General features: G+C 43.7%; 1 protein-coding gene across 1 annotated transcript in view; it reads right to left on the bottom strand.

The window, feature by feature from the left end:
- The window catches only part of LOC102250486 (cystatin-B-like), a 28,090-nt gene extending 10,427 nt beyond the window's left edge, over positions 1-17,663 (bottom strand). The window contains 1 exon segment of the mRNA XM_014550717.1: positions 17,564-17,663. The gene's annotated coding sequence lies outside the window, so the exon portion shown is untranslated.
- Positions 17,664-17,867: the final 204 nt, after the last annotated feature.

Below are 17,867 nucleotides of genomic sequence, written 5' to 3'. Positions count from 1 at the left end.
TCCCCCAGCTGCCAGCACCAGCTTCCCTCCGGCACCAGGACCCAGGCTTCCCTCCAGCCACCGGCAGGCACCCAGGACACGAGCGTCCCTCGCAGCCCTGGCTTCGTCTAGAAGGACGTCTGGTCTAATTAACATATTACTTTTATTATTATTAATAATAATATTGGAAAGAGCAAAGAATAATAAATGTTGGGGTGGGGAGAAGAGTCGGGACAATATCATATTATAGCTAAGACTGAGAAGGGGAAGAGGTAGAACTGAGGCCTAGACACAGTCACTCCAGAGTCCTCTGATTCCATACAGCAGAGAGAGGACTATGCAGGTCCCAGACCTGATTGGAAGAAAATCTGGAAATGGGACTGGCTCAGCCCAGGTGTGCCTTTGAGCATTATATTTTCACCACACGGTCTGCTGTTGAAACTCTGGTGTTAGCACTCAAAGGTAGAGAAATGGACCCTCAAAGGTTGTCTAACCGATTGAATGGCTGGGTGAAAGACAGGTTCCAACTCCCAACCTCTCCATCCTCCTTCAAGAGTATCCTTGTACATGCTCCTCGTTCCCTCCTCCTGGGCATTCTTCCTCCCTTACCTGGTTAACTCCCACTGAACACTGAGAATTTAGCTCCCCAGCTGCTTTCACAGGGAAGGTTCCTAATTAATTAGAATTTCATGGCTTCAGAGTTCTTTTAGTTAGAATTCACAACCAGAGAATTCTATTGATTAGAATTTTATGGCACCAGGGAACTATTGATTAACATTACATGGCCTCAGAATTCTATTACTTAGAATTTTATAAGTTGAGAATGCTATTGATTCTAATTTCATGGCATCTTAGTGTTCCAGCAATGCATGCCTCCCCCAGATAGCCACATAGGATACTCAGCTCTCAGCTCAAACTGTGACCCAGAAAGAAAGGAAGAGAGGAAGGGGGAGGGAGGGAGGGAAGGAGAAAGAAAGAAAGAAAGAAAGAAAGAAAGAAAGAAAGAGAAAGAAAGAAAGAAAGAAAGAAAGAAAGAAGGAAGGAAGGAAGGAAGGAAGGAAGGAAGGAAGGAAAGAGAGAGAGAGAGAGAGAGAGAGAGAGAGAGAGAGAGAAAGAAAGAAAGAAAGAAAGAAAGTAAGTCACCTTCTCACTCTCACCTCACTATTTCAAATTGTCTGTCTGCCACCTGCTCCTGCTTTATTTTACTTCATGGTGGTTATCGCCACTTCATATCAAACACATTACTTACTGCTTCCTACACTAGAATGTAAGAAGCTCCACCAGGGCAGGGATTTTTATCAGCCTTGTTCACTGCTGTATCCCCAGGGCTGGAATAGTGCTTGTCACACAACAGATACTCAATAAATATTTGTTGAATATTTATAAATTAATAAACTGTTGCAATTATTACATAAAAGTACCATAGAATCATTTTTTGTACTTTTTCTAATCATTTTTATTGGTTTGTTTATAATATATTTTACTAGTGATTTAATTTCATTTTTAAAAATTTAACCTGACCAGTGTGGCTCAGTGGTTGAGCATTGAGCTATGAACCAGGAGGTCACAGTTCGATTCCTGGTCAAGGCACAGGTTATAGGGTCAATTGATCCCCGTTTGGGTAAGTCACCTTCTCACTCTCACCTCACTATTTCAAATTGTCTGTCTGCCACCTGCTCCTGCTTTATTTTACTTCATGGTGGTTATCGCCACTTCATATCAAACACATTACTTACTGCTTCCTACACTAGAATGTAAGAAGCTCCACCAGGGCAGGGATTTTTATCAGCCTTGTTCACTGCTGTATCCCCAGGGCTGGAACAGTGCTTGTCACACAGCAGATACTCAATAAATATTTGTTGAATATTTATAAATGAATAAACTGTTGCAATTATTACATAAAAGTACCATATAATCATTTTTATACTTTTTATAATCATTTTTATACTTTTTATAATCATTTTTATTTGTTTGTTTATAATATATTTTACTAGTGCTTTAATTTAATTTTTAAAAATTTAACCTAACTGGTGTGGCTCAGTGGTTGAGCATTGAGCTATGAACCAGGAGGTCACAGTTCGATTCCTGGTCAAGGCACAGGTTATAGGGTCAATTGATCCCCGTTTGGGGGTGTGAGGGAAGCAGCTGATCAATGATTCTCTATCTTCACTGATGGTTTCTATCTCTCTCTCCCTCTCCCTTCTTCTCTAAAGTCAAATAAAAAAATATTTTTTAAAATTTGATTTTAGAGAGAGAGGAAGTGGGGGGGGGAGAGGGAGAGAGAGAGAAACATTGGTTGGTTGCCTCTCGCATGCACCCTGACTAGGGATCAAACCCACAACCTGGGTATGTGCCCTGACTGGGAATTAAACCCACCACCTTTGGTATATGGAACAATGCTCCAACCAACTGAGACACGCCAGCCAGGGCTCTAATCATTTTTTTAAAATAGTGACTGTCGCCCTGGCTGGGTTGCTAGATTGGTTGGAGCCTTGTCCTGTACAACAAAAACATTTTAGATTTGATTCCTGGTCAGGACACATACCTAGATTGTGGGTTCAGTCCTCTGTCAGGGCTCTACTGGAGGCAACCAATAGATGTGTCTCTCTCTCTCTCTCTCTCTCTCTCTCTCTCTCTCTCTCTCTCATCAATAAACATATCCTCAGGTGAGGATTTAAAAAATTAAAAAATAAAATAGTGACTGTCAACTTATCTATATACCTTCTCTAGCATGCTGGAAAAGGGATTGTCTCTGGGGGGCTAAGGACACACTTGTAATTCCTTAACTAATAAAGAGGTTTTTTTTAAAAAATAAAAAAATAAAATAAAATTTGATTTTAGAGAGAGAGGAAGTTGGGGGGGAGAGAGAGAGGGAGAGAGAAACATTGGTCGGTTGCCTCTCGCATGCACCCTGACTAGGGATCAAACCCACAACCTGGGTATGTGTCCTGACTGGGAATCAAACCCACCACCTTTGGTATATGGAACAATGCTCCAACCAACTGAGACACGCCAGCCAGGGCTCTAATCATTTTTTTAAAATAGTGACTGTCGCCCTGGCTGGGTTGCTAGATTGGTTGGAGCCTTGTCCTGTACAACAAAAACATTTTAGATTTGATTCCTGGTCAGGACACATACCTAGATTGTGGGTTCATCTGTCAGGGGATCAGTGTTTCTCTCATTGATGTTTCTAAACTCTCTATCCCTCTCCCTTCCTCTCTGTAAAAAATCAATAAAATATATTTTAAAAAAAACATTTTAGATTTGATTCCTGGTCAGGACACATACCTAGATTGTGGGTTCAGTCCTCTGTCAGGTCTCTACTGGAGGCAACCAATAGATGTGTCTCTCTCTCTCTCTCTCTCTCTCTCTCTCTCTCTCTCTCTCTCATCAATAAACATATCCTCAGGTGAGGATTTAAAAAATTAAAAAATAAAATAGTGACTGTCAACTTATCTATATACCTTCTCTAGCATGCTGGAAAAGGGATTGTCTCTCCCCTCTCTCTCAATGCTCCTCTCTCCCTGAAACAGAGAGATCTCACCTGAGTCAAGATCTAGGCTCCCAGGAGAGGGAAAGGAATTACAATGAAGGGGATTGGGGAAAGGTGAGTCTCAAAGATCTGGAACCTACTACTTTTTCAGACTTCCAAATGTTACCATCACCTATAGCAGCGGTTCTCAACCTGTGGGTCGCAACCCCTTTGGAGGTCGAACGACCCTTTCACAGGGGTCGCCTAAGACCATCGGAAAACACATATATAATTACATATTGTTTTGTGATTAATCATTATGCTTTAATTATGTTCAATTTGTAACAATGAAAATACATCCTGCATATCAGATATTTACATTACGATTCATAACAGTAGCAAAATTACAGTTATGAAGTAGCAACGAAAATAATTTTATGGTTGGGGGTCACCACAACATGAGGAACTATATTAAAGGGTCGCGGCATACTGACCTATAGGAAGCTCTCTCTAATGGCCAGATTAACTTGGCTCTCCGGTCAAATGCTCTTTAACTTCCAAGATCCCTGTTCACAGCTTTCTCTACCTTTTGTATTTAGAGATTTGCTGGATGATTATTTGATATCGCAGATAAGGACCCTATCATTATCCCTCATGCCTCAACCAGTGTCTGGCACACAGTAGGTGCTCCGGACCAATTTGTGGAATGAATGCATGAATACCACATCATACTCCTGCTGACAGGATGGATCAGGGCCTGCTAAGGGATAGAGCTGCCAAGGGTCAGGGAATGCTAGAGGGAGGAAAACCCTCAGGGGACTGTGAGTGTGGGTCCCCAGCCTCCCCTCGGGAGCCATCTCTAGGGTTAAGCGGTAGGGTAGGTAGGGATGGGCAACTTTTTCTATAAATGGACAGGTAGTAAAACATAGTCTGCCTGCTGTTGGAGCAATCAACTTTAGACAATATTTAAATAAGCATGGCTGTGTCTCAAAAAAAACAACCCTTACTTAAGGATGTTAAAGCTTAAATTTAATGTTTCAGACATCACAAACAACATTCTTACTTTGATTTTTCCAACAGTTAAAAAGTGTAAACACCTCAAAAATTTCCAAAATCCCAAAATAAGCCTTTATTAAGTAGAAAGTAAGGGTGGGAAACTGAGGTGAAGAAGTCTGCTCTCCGGTCTGTGAAGTTGGCCAAATCACTTGACCATTCTGAGCCTTGGGCTCCTCCAGTGGAAAAGAAGATAATAAAAAACTTTAGTTCCTAAGGTAGTCTAGACTCTAGAGCAGTGATGGCGAACCTACGACACGCGTGTCAGAGGTGACACGTGAACTCATTTTTTTTGGTTGATTTTTCTTTGTTAAATGGCATTTAAATATATAAAATAAATATCAAAAATATAAATCTTTGTTTTACCATGGTTGCAAATATCAAAAAATTTCTATATGTGACACGGCACCAGAGTTAAGTTAGGGTTTTTCAAAATGCTGACACGCCGAGCTCCAAAGGTTCGCCATCACTGCTCTAGAGCATTAACTAAGATAAAGCCTTTAGCTCCAGCCAAGCCAGCTCAGCATGAGACTCTAGATTACTATTGTTGATAATGATTATTATTATTATTACCAGGGGTACTCTGGGAGGATCAAATGGAAGGATGCAGGCAAAAACCCCAGCTCCAAATCTTGCACACCAAGAAGACCTCCAGAAACCTCCCTAACCTCCCCTGTCTCCCGCCCTAAGTCACTCCAGATAGACCTCCCCAGCATTCTCCACCAGCCCCACAGGCCTCGCCAAGACCGGAAACATGCCCATGGCAGCTGGCCAAGGTGGGAGGAGAGGGCCCAGTGTGGAGGGAAGAGGGTTCTGACCAGGCCCCCTACTCATTGTGTAAGCCTGCCAGACCATCAGCCCGCTAGCCAGCTGATGTCCTCAGTTGTCGACACCAGCTGGCCGGCCCCACCCCCACCCAACACCCTTTCCTCCCAGGTCCCTCCCTGTCGCTCAGCCTCCGCCCCCACCCACCCACAGCCTAGAAAGACTCCAGGTCGACCAGAGGGTCTGAGCTTTTGTCCCCTAAATATAGGCTGATTTGCATTCCTTTAGCAATTTGCACACTTCATTCATTTGTAGAGAGCTAGATGCTGCAAAGCCTGCAGGAACCTTTGGGTTTATTTTATTTGAGTGGCGTTTTAGAATGTGATTTTGGGCGTTCCCTTTCAGCCTTCAGCACTTCCTTATTCTGGGACTTTGGCTAAGTGACTTTGCCACTCTGATCCTCAGTTTCCTCATCTGTAATAATAATACCTTTCCTCTAGAGTGGTTGTGAGAAGTAAATAAGAGAACGCATGCAATGTACCTGGTACAAAGTATGAGCTCAACAGATGATAGCTGCTATTAAACATATTATCAGCATCCTAATGTCCTCCACAGCCAAGTGTTAAAACCTATGATGTCCAACAAGATAGCCACTAGGACTAGGTGCATGTGGCTACTTAAATTCAAATTGAATTGAACTGAATTGAATTGAATTAAATTAAATAGAACTTTAGTCCTTCAGTAGCACCAGCCACATTTTAAGTGCTCAATAGCCACATGTTCTGGTGGCTGTCCTACTGAGCAGCACAAATATAGAACAACTTCAATTATCCAATAAAGTTGTATCAGACTATGCTGATTCACACTCTGTATTCCCTTGAGCTTTTCTTCCTTTCCCTCCCATCTGCAGTCTTTTTCCCCACCCCCATCAAGGTAATGACCTTGGTGAGTGGGTGTTCTTTTGTTCTCTGCACCTGGGCAGGAGGTAGAGAACAGGTGTGGAGCTGTGCCCTGGAGGACCTAGGGGGTGGGCGCAATTGTCTGTGTTGTAAAGCAAACAGCTGCACCCAACTCCCTGCCACCAGCAGGAGCCTCCTTGGGCCCGGATGTGGATGAGGGCCCTGTCCTCACCACCTCCCAGAGGCAGTTTAAGGTCACGCAACACGTCTGGGCCTGGATGAGCAGTTTCCAGCACAGCTGACACCTGGGGAAGGTGTACCAGATGGGAGGCCCAGTGTGGAGCGGAGGGGAGGATTAGCAACCTCTCAGTGTCAAGGCTTAGCTGCACCAGAGGCTGAAAGGAGTAAATGGGTCACATTCAGACTATTTCAAATTATATACACCAACCTTACTGCTGGAGTTTTAACCACCACAGCAAGAATTGTAAAACATTCCCACGTGATGGTCTATTACAGCGACATTCAACCAGTGTACCACAAGATTTTTAAAACATGCAATACTTGACTATTTAGTCAGGGATACTGACCTCTTTTCCCTTAGACTGTCAAATTAAAAAATGACAACAGCCAACACAACAATAGCAGCTCTGTGTGAACGATCAAAATTTTTTTGTCAGATCGGGAAAAAATATATTTTTTGGTGTGCTGCAGAATTTAGTACATAATTAGTTTATGTGCGCCATGAAATGAAAAAGGTTGACAATTGCTGGCCTATTGGCATCTCTAAACCTGAAGTCTTGATGTTGCTCCCAGGATGTGTCTGTTAATCCCACAGTTGTTCCCATCTAAAGGATGGCTGCCCCATCCTTCCAGCTGTCACCCCCAAAATGAGAATGTTGGTACACTTGAAGTTGTCTGATAAACTTTTTACATTATCTTCATGTTTTTGGATTCTTTTTGTTCTTCTGATTGGGAGATTTTTGCTTCCTCATATTCCAAATCACTGATTTGATCTCAGAATCCTCTATGTTGAAACTCTGTAAATTATTCTTTATTTCAGTTAGTGTATGCTTAATTTCTGACTGGTCCTTTTTCATGTCCTTGACATCCTCACTAAGATCTTTGAAAGTCTCACTAAGTCCCTTAAAAGTCTCATGAAGATCCTTGAGAAGCCTTATTATCATGGTTTAAACTCTGTATCTAGTAGTTCGTTTGCTTCCATTTCTTTCATTTGTGACATGTTTCTTTGTCTCCACATTTTGGTTGCTTCCCTATGTTTGTTTCTATTATTAAGTAGAGCTGCTATGTCTCCTGGAATTGGTAGAGGTATCCTGTAGGGCCCAGTGGCTCAGCCTCCCCAGTCACCTGAGCTAAGCACTCTAGGTGCGCCCCTGTATGGGCTGTGTGTAGTCTTGTAATTGAGCCTTGATTGCTGTTGGTGTCACTGGGAGGATTTGATCTCCAAACCATTGGCTGTGAGGACCAGCTGTGACTACAGTAGGAGAGCTGCTGTGCAGGAAACACTCCTATGGAGGACTTGCTTCAGTGGGCATTGGTGCTCACTGAGTCTGCCCCTTGAGTGTGTCACTTGTGGATGTGTAGAACAGTGATCTGGTATGGTCTGAAGCTGTCCAGTGAGTGCACTGGTTCTAGGGGCTCCAGGGTGGTGCAAAGTCAGCTACTGCCTGGGGTCACCTGGCAGGTGCTACAGAGAGATCTGCAGATGGCTGCTATTTGTATTAGGCTTGGAAATACCCAGGCCAGGCCCAGTTCTGAAGCAAGGCAGGCTGGTGGTAGTACTGGGCCTTGTGCCTTTTATTGATAGGTTTGGGGAACGCTGACACCAGCTACAACTTGTTTGAGAGATTTTAGTAAAGTCTGAAGCCTGATCCAGGACAGACCATTCATATGGAAAAGCTGCTGCAAACAGCTTGGGTGGGGCTGCAAATTGGATGGGGCGGGTTCTCAGGAAATCATGAGGGCTGAGCAAACAGTATGAACCAGGCAGATGGAGACTCAGATATGGCTCCTGCCAATCAGCTCTTCAGCAGGGAGGTCCCAGCACAGAAACAATGACCCCTGTGAGCACTCCTGTCTGGGAGAAAGCTGCCCCTGAGTTCCTGCCCTGATGCCAGACAATCCAGTTCCTCCCCGTATGTGTCTGGGTCTCCCAAAGCTGTCCAGCACTGGAGCTCAGAGGGATGGAGTCCAATTGCTGGCCCTTTAAAAGTAGCATGTGGGTCTCCAGCAGCCTCCGTGTCACTCAGCCACAAACCCCACTGCTTTTTACAGCCTGCAGTTATGGGGACTTCTCTTCCCAGTTCTGGTACCCTGGGCTGGGGGGCTGGTGTGGAGCTTGGCCCTCGAAGAGATGATCACCCTCCCAATTAAAAAAACAGCACAGTCCTAGCTGATTTGGCTCAGTGGATAGAGTGTCAGCCTGCAGACTGAAGGGTCCCAGGTTCAATTCTGGTCAAGGGCACATGCCCCAGGTTGCGGGCTTGATCCCAAGTAGGGGGCATGCAGGAGGCAGCTGATCAATGATTCTTTGTCATCATTGATGTTTCTATCTCTCTCTCCCTCTCCCTTCCTCTCTGAATCAATAAAAATATACATTAAGTATATATATTTAAGAAAAATAAAAACAGTACAGGTGGGTGTTAGACCAGCCCATTCCGCCACTCCTACCAGTCTCAATGTGCTTTCTTCTTACTCCTCTAGTTGTAGGACTTCCATTCAGCTTTCAGGAGGTTCTGAATGATGGTTGTTCTGTATTTTAGTTGTTATTTTGATGTGGTTGTGAGAGGCGGCGCCTACCAACATTTACGTATGCTGCCATCTTGGTTTTCTCTGAAATTAAAACTTTTTAAACTAAAAAGCAGTTTATGGTGGGTAGTCATGTCCCAGGCCAGTGTCATTCCTGACAAAGGTCAATCTTTACTTTTCTTTTTTAAATATTTTTCTTGATTTTAGAGAGGAAGGAAGAGGGCAAGAGAGATAAAAACATCAATGACGAGAGAGAATCACTGGTTGGCTGCCTCCCCCACGCTCCCTACTGGGGACTGAGCCCACAACCTGGGTATGTGCCCTTGACTGGAATCAAACCTGGGACCTTTCAGTCTGCAGGCCAGCACACTATCCACTGAGCCAACCCAGCCAGGGCATGGTCAATCTTTACTTTAACTGAGCCTGTCTATTGTCTTTTTGCATCTACAATAACATATCATTGAAATGTCAAAGTAATTTTCCTTTTTCTGACCCCTCAAAGCACAGGCTCTGTGGACACCACAATTCCCCTCATTGTTATTGAGTTAATTGTTGACTATTAACTATCCTGCCCCCACCTAAGTAAAAGAAGTATGTGTCTATCATTTTACTTTTTCTTCAATCCCAGAGGTTTCCCTGCTTTGCTTTCTCCCGCCTCCCTAATCTATTACCAATGGATTTCATGTAACCCACTTACGTCTCCTCTTTTGATTGTAATGTATAAAACAAGGTGAGTTACTGACATTTTCCAGAGCATTATCTCAATCCGTTGAGATATGTTTCCCTGAATTTGTGGACAGTTTGGCTCAAATAAACTCACAAACATTCTTTATGGTTTGAATGTTTCTTACATTGACAAAATACATCTCAAATTCAACCCCTTCTTATCATTTCACTGCCTGCCACCACCCTGGTCTAAGCCACCATTGTCTCCCTCCAGGATTAGTGGCAGCTTCCCACCTTTGCCTCCTCCAGTGTACTTTTTTAACATTAATTTTTATTTATTGATTAGAGAGAGAGAGAGAGAGAGAGAGAGACATCGTTTTGTTGTTCCACTTATTTATGCATTTATTGGTTGCTTCTCTAATGTGCCTGAGCAGAGATCAAATCCAAAATCTTGGCATCTTGGGAAGACTCTCTAACCAACTGAACTACCTGGCCAGGGCTGTGTTGAATTGTTTCAAGTGGGGGCTGGAAGGGAAAGCAAATCAGACCCCTGTAGGGCACCCTTGAGACCTTTTGCATTCTCTTACCTCAGGCTGTGCATACCTTCCAGGATCTCCAAATGGCAGCTTGGCGCCCAGCTGTCCTACCCAAATCACTTTCTTTCCTTGCATCCTGAACTTACTGAAAGGGGTGTGATTGACAGTCTAAAAAGCTCTGAGGGTGGGGCAAGTAAAGAAGAGGTAAAAGGCCCTGACCGGTTTGGCTCAGTGGATAGAGCGTGGGCCTGCGGACTGAAGGGTCCCAGGTTAGATTCCAGTCAACGGCGTGTACCCTGGTTGCGGGCACATCCCCAATAGGGGGTGTGCAGGAGGCGGCTGATCGATGTTTCTCTCTCATTGATGTTTCTAACTCTCTATCCCTCTCCCCTCCTCTCTGTAAAAAATCAATAAAATATATTTGAAAAAAAGAAAAAAAAAGAAGAGGTAAAAGGGGCCCTGGCTGGATTGCTCAGTTGGTTAGAATATCATCTGGATATTTTAAGGTCGTGGGTTAGATCCCTAGTCAGGGCACAGGCAAGAAACAACCAATGAATGTATAAATAAGTGGAACAACAAATTGATGTTTCTCTTACTTTCTCTAAAATCAAAAAAAATTTTAAAAAAAGAGGTAAGAGGGAGGAGGAGGAGGTCTGAAAGACAGGAAGGGGACATGTAATTAATATAGGACTTTATAGGTCCTCATTGGCAATTTAGATCTTATTTTTATTTTTTACTGATGTTAGAGAGAGGAAAGGAGAGAGAGAAAGAGAGAAACATAGATTTGGTTGCCTCCTGCACGAGCCCCAACCATGGATCAAACTGAAAACCTGGCTATGTGCCCTGACTGGGAATCTTGGGAGTATGGCCCCTGAGCCAGGCCTGCAGGGGCAATTTGGATCTTATTTTAAGTTCACTGAGAGGTCTTGGAAGTGTTTGTTATTTTTGTTTGTTTATTTTATTACTTTTTATTACGGAAAAAATATATAGAAAACAAATCCCAAGTGTGAATTTTCTTAAGCTAAACACCCCCCCCCCCACCACCCATTATGATGGTCCAGCACCCAGATCAAGAATCAGAACTTTGCCAGCTTCCAGAAGCCCTCTTGGAGTGTCAACCTATTCAATAGCCTTCCCCCAACCCAAGAGTCACCACTATCCTGACTTATAACACTGTAAATTAGTTTTACTTATTCTTAGAACTTTAAGTATAAACTAGAGGCCTGGTGCACTAAGATCGTGCACTCGGGGAGGGGTGGGGGTCCCTCAGCCCAGCCTGCACCCTGTCACAGTCCGGGAGCCCTCGGGGGATGTCTGACTGACAGCTTAGGCCCGCTCCCTGCCAGCAGTCGGACATCCTTAGCACTGCTGTGGAGGCGGGAGAGGCTCCTGCCACTGCTGCTGCACTCACCAGCCTTGAGCCACTCTCAGGGCTTCTGGCTGATCAGCACTCCCCCTGTGGAAGTGCACTGACCACCAAGAGGCAGCTCCTGCGTTGAGCATCTGCCCCCTGGTGGTCAGTGCGCATCATAATGACCGGTCATTCCTCCATTCGGTTGATTTGCATATTAGCCTTTTATTATATAGGATGAAGTTTGTAGATACTCTTTTGTGTTGGCATCTTTCACTCAATATGTGAGTTTCATCTCTATTGTCTCTATAGTTTATTCATTTTCATTGCTATGTAGTATTCCATTGTGTGAGTATATCACATTTTGTCCTCCTGTTGACAGACATTTAGGAACTTTCTGGTTTGGGCTTTTGTAAATAATGCTCTTTGGAATGAACTCAAAGAGTTGGGGGGCTTTGGTTAGAAATAAGTGATAAAGATTTGTTCAAGGGTCTTAGAGTTTACAAACTGGGAAAACAGCTAGGCATATACTCAGAAGTGCTCAAAAAAGAAAGAAAAGTTAAGAGTTCTTATAGTAAAAGTACATGCTAAAGAAATATCAGTCTTGCATTCTTAGCCCTAAGGTTGGTTCAGGATGGTTATCAGTAAAATGTCAGGCAGTCTGGAAGATGGATGCCAGGTGGTCTGGTCACATCCAGTGGTTTGGATAATAGATGTCAGGTGGATGTCTGTTGGCCTGGATGCCTGAGTCCTTCAGGGGGTAATCAGAAGGCTATCTGGAGGTCTGGTGTATATCCAGATGTATATCCAGGAATTGATGCAGAACTGGGAAGTTCAAAAGTTTAAGTTCCCAGGCTAGTTAGAACAAGAAGAGTCTTTCCTCATGCCTCAACCTTCAGATGTTAATAATTTTAGCAGCTTGGTTAAAGTGACTCCATTTCATATATCCTCTATCTTCACTCATTCTTAGCTACTATAAGCAATTGTATATATGTGTTTTCATGCACACATGGTAGCATTTCTCTCCAGTATCTATCTAGAAGTGGAAATGCTGGGTCATAGAACAGGCATGTGTTTAGCTTTACTAGATAATGTTTTCCTAAGTGGTTGTACCATTTATACTCCCACCATCAGAGTATGCGAATTCATGAGGATTTTAGGCAAAAAGTGATACAATCTGAATCCTGGTCCACCATCAGAAATATCAAATGTTTGTTGGGTGACTGAGTGAATACACAAGCACAAGCTGAAAAGGGAGACAGTTCTGACTGAGGCTGGCTGAGCTCTCCTGAGGGGCACTTTCTCATCAGACCCATCCTGGGCCCAAAGACCAGACATAAACAAGAAAATGTCCCTGATGCTAAGAAACAAACAGCCTATATGGAGGACTTAAAATTGTGCTCCAGGCTGGTGTGGCTCAGTGGCTGAGCATTGACCTAAGAACCAGGAGGTCACAGTTCGATTCCCAGACAGAGCACGTGCCTGGGTCACAGCTCTGTCCCCAGTAGGGGATGTGGAGGCAGGCGATCAATGATTCTCTCTCATCATTGATGTTTCTATCTCTCTCTCCCTCTCCCTTCCTCTCTAAAATCAATAAAAATAGTAACAAAATGTCTAAAGGAAGACAAAAAAATATATAAAGAGGCAACAAGAACCTCACCCTGGAGAGTGGAAGTCACTATGAGGAGTAAGACATGGATTCTAGTGGTATTTCAGTGAAGTCGCTGAGATGATGTGGCACTTCTGAGTCTCATGACTTTACTTAACCATCAGGGAACAATATTGGCCATTAACAATGTGCCATATTTTCATCTATAAATCTGGAAATGTAAAATATTTTTAATACTCATTGTTAAGGGTGTTGGGAGATGAGCATGCTCAACCAATACTGGTAGAAATATGATTTGCTGAAACTGAAAATGTTGTTGTAATTGACCCAATAATACTGTAGTAGGCAGTTAGGCATGAGCAGAGTAGGAACCATAGGCCAGGTAAGGAAGGTCACCAGGGAGGAAAGCCCTGTGTGCCTAGCAACAGACTACTGTAGGAAGGGACCTCCTCTCCAAGATGACCTTTCCTCCCCATCATATTGCTGGTTATGCAGTTTAGACCCCCTGAACTTTCATATCCCTAGTCATGTGGTAGACCCTGTTAGAGTTGGAACAAGGAGACTGGAGAATAGCCTTATGTGACTCCCTTGTACAACTACTCCCTTACATTAAGCCCTAGAGATAACATCTGGGCCTCAGTTGTGTTTCAGCTCCAGGCACAGAAAAACATCAAAGCCAGGTGGGGTGACATCATGGCTGGCATCAGGACCAACTTCGATGACTAATGACCCCCCTGCCCTGGTGTGGACCAAGACCCTGAAAGGACACACCTGAAAAGCTGATGAGTAGTCTATTGAGATCCTCCCCTGAGACCTCTAGATAAAACCCCTTAAGAGGAAGGACCCATTACTGGAGCTCCATCTCTCTCTGTCTCTGGAGCATGCCCATGCCTTTCCCCTCTCCTTCCCCCAGGCACATTCGTTCTCTGTTTTTCTTTTTCCTAAGCTCCAAGGGCCCTTCTTTTGCCTCTGTAATTTGTTTCCTGAGCCCATTTCTCTTATGATGCACTTCATGTACCTCTGTGACTTTCTAAATAAACTTGGTCTTACAGTTTGAGTCTTAGCTCTGAATTCTTTCTCAGCCAGAACTCAAGTACTGAAGTTGCTGGACTGAGGTCCAGTTGCTGGTAACATTCTGGTACTGTTTTGCCCCTAACAATACTATTTTGAAAGCCTACTGAGCCTAGCTAGCGTGGCTTAGTGGTTGAGCGTTGACTTATGAACTAGGAGATCACGGTTTGATTCCCAGTCAGGGCACATGCCTGGGTTGTGGGCTTGATCCTCAGTGTGGGGTGTGCAGGAGGCAACCAATCAATGATTCTCTCTCATCATTGATGTTTCTATCTCTCTCTCCCTCTCCTTTCCTCTCTGAAATCAATAAAAATATATTTAAAAATAAATAAATAAGGTATATAAAGTATTATTTTTAAAGAGCCTTTTGAAAGAATCAGAAAAGAGGAAAGTGTGATGCACAGTGATGTTCAATAAGACATAATTTATAATAGAAAAAAATAAAAAGAAAAAAGCAGCCCTAATGGCTATTCATATCAGATTCTACCAAAAATAGAATGTCATGTGGCCATCTATCAAATAATATTTATGAATAATTTTTAGTGACACAATAAAAATGCTGACATCTATAATAGTGAAAAAAGAAGCAAGGCAGGATGCAGAAATGTATTATCAGTATGATCTCAGTTATATAAATACCCATTAATAAAAAATAGTTGAGCCCCGGCATGGTGGCTCTGTTGGTTGGAGCATTGTCCTGTACACCAAAAAGGTTATGGGTTTGATTCCTGGTCAGGGATCATACCTAGGTTGCAGGTTCAATCCCTGGTCAGGATGCATACAGAAAGCAACCAATCAATGTTTCTCTCAGGGGATGTTTCTCTTGCTCGTTTTCTCTTTCTCTAAAAATCAATAAACATATCCTCAGGTAAGGGTTAAAGAATAGTTGAAAAAAAGTAGCTGAGGGGACTCTTTCCCCCTCCTCACGTGGAAGTCTGTATTTGTTCTTCAATAAAATTTCACCTTTGCTATAAAAAAAAGTAGCTGAGAAGGATATTTAGTAAAATGTTGAAAGCAATTTATTTATTTTTTCATGTAGATTTTTAAATCGATTGTTAGAGAGAGAGGAAGGTAGAGGGAGAGAGAGAAACATCAATGTGTGAGCATAATATAAATCCAATCGGCTGCCTCCTGCATGTCCCCTACGGAGGATCAAGCCCGAAATGGGAAATTGAACAGGCAACGCCCAGGTGCACAGGACGATGCCCAACCAACTGAGCCACAGTGGCCAGGGCAGCAATTTATTTTTTAGTGTCAAGAATTAAGAGTGGTTTTCATTTTCTTCTTAATCTTGTTGTGTAGTAACAAATTCCTCACCATTAGTATGCTCACATTCCTCTCATAATCATAAACAATAATGAATTTTAATAATAGAACCTGCGGTCACGAAAGTCAACATGTTTATCTCTCCCTCTAAGCTCCTGCGCTCTTCAGCCTCCTAGGGAGAAAGGGCCTTGCTTATTGGAAAAGTCCCACCCATGCCAAATACTGTACTTCTCTGGTGCACAGAAAGGCTTTCTAAAGTGCCATCGGCATTACAGGCCCCTATTTACTCAATAAAGACCATACACCTTTAAATTAGCTTTCCCTCAATGACACTCAACTGGCTGGGCTTTGTGTTTATCATTCATTAGCAGAAGGGGCATGGCCAGGGCAGATGGCAGGCAGCATGCACTTCTCCCTGCCACCCATCTTTATCCTCTTTGTTACTGAAGAAAAACAATTACTTGGTTTGGACAAGAAACAGCCAGGGCTCTGAGCAATTTCCTTAGGTCTATGGAGACTATAATTCCTTTACAAGGTTGTGAAAAGAATGTCAGAATTCAATTCTGTCACTTGAGACTAAACTTCTGACACAGGCAAACTTTATGGTAAGTCTCTGAGTCTCAGTATGATCATTATCAGTATGATCTCAGTGTCTTTAGCTGGAAAATGGAACAGTTGCAAAACTGAAGTCAAATTGAGTTTGCAAGGCACCCAGCCCTGTCTCTGACTCTATTTTTTGTTGTTAATCCTCACCGAAGGATATTTTTCCATTGATTTTTTTAGAGAGAGTGGAAGGGAGGGGGAGAGACAGAGAGAGAGAGAGAAACATGGATGTGAGAGAGACACATTGATTAGCTGCCTCCTGCATGCACCTGGATCAGGGCATGAATGCAGCCTGCAACCGTGGTACATACCCTTAACTGGAATCAAACCTGGGTCCCTTCAGTCCAAGGGCCAACACTCTATCCACTGAGCCAAACCGTCTAGGCCCTAGGGCACCTTGTCTCTTACTTTTTAAAAAAATATGTATTTTTACTGATTTCAGAGAGAGAGAGAGAGAGAGAGAAACATCAATGTAAGAGAGAATCATTGATCAGCTGCCTCCTGCATGCCCCATACTGGGGATTGAGCCCACAACCTGGGTATGTGCCCTTGACCGGAATCGAACCTGGAATCCTTCAGTCCGCAGGCCAATGTTCTATTCACTGAGCCAAACTGGCCAGGGCCTGTCTCTTACTCTTAAATGTTAGTGTCTCAGACCCTGTAGGCCTTAGGTAACCAAAGAATACTGGCAGCAAATGGAGGGATGGGGGAAGTTTTGGACAACTGGCCTGTCTCTTACTCTTAAATGTTAGTGTCTCAGACCTGTAGGCCTTAGGTAACCAAAGAATACTGGCAGTGAATGGAGGGATGGGAGAAGTTTTGGACAACCGGAAGATTGGACATTTCTTGCTATTACTACTACCATCTCTCTCTCTCTCTCTCTCTCTCTCTCTCTCTCTTTATTGATTTCAAAGAGGGAGGGAGAGGAAGAGAGAGGAAGAAACATCAATGATGAGAGAGAATCACTGAATCATTGATGGGCTGCCTCCTGCACATTCCCCACTGGGGATTGAGCCTGCAACCCTGGCATGTGCCCTGATTGGGAATCAAACTATGACCTCCTGGTTCATAGGTCGATGCTCAACCTCTGAGCCATGCCAGCTTGGTTGTTGCACATATTTTATCCCATTTTTTTGCTTGTAAAAGAACTATGTCATTGTACATAGAGGAGTTTGGCATTTTTAACCTTTTGTTTTAATTTTAATCCCTATTTTTGAGTCCTTGGGAGGCAGAATAGTTCAGAGTAGCTCAAAGTACTAGGTCTGAAGTCAGGAGTTTCTAGGTTCCATTCCCATCTCTGCTTTTTGCTAACAGTAGCCGTGGGCAAGCTGGCTGATGGGAAAGCCCTTCCCATTCGTGCAGAAAATGAAAAATAATACCGCTCTCCTTTATTGTGAGCATTAGCCTGATGGAATGTATAAAAACAGGACCTGAACAATGATAATAACGAAAACTAAACGATATTAATATAATGACGATGACATTTTGCACTTTTGGAACATGGTAGGCCAAAAAGAAGTGACTTACCCAATCACAGGCTCAAAGGCGACCAGGCCTTAACGTGGAGAACTCAGGTGAGGCGCCGGCTCCTTCCTCCCTAAGCTCCGCCCCTAGGACTCCGCCCCGGTCCCCGCGCCTCGGCCTCCGCGGGAAGCTGGTACCTAAAGAGTGAGCCCTAGCGTGTGACTGGCGCGAGTGACGCAAGAGGGAGAAGCAGGATGCTCCGGGATAGGGCGGTAGGTTCGCGCGGAAGGGGCGGGGCAAGTCAGGGGGCGGGGTTTAATGGATGCTGATCTTTGGGCCGGGCTTCTGCGTGCGTGGGTCAGGCGGG

The sequence above is a fragment of the Myotis brandtii genome, unplaced genomic scaffold, assembly GCF_000412655.1.
Source record: "Myotis brandtii unplaced genomic scaffold, ASM41265v1 scaffold61, whole genome shotgun sequence".
NCBI classification, from domain to species: Eukaryota; Metazoa; Chordata; class Mammalia; order Chiroptera; family Vespertilionidae; genus Myotis; species Myotis brandtii.
Note: the sequence above shows the minus strand (reverse complement) of the source record. Positions and strands in the feature narration are given on the sequence as shown.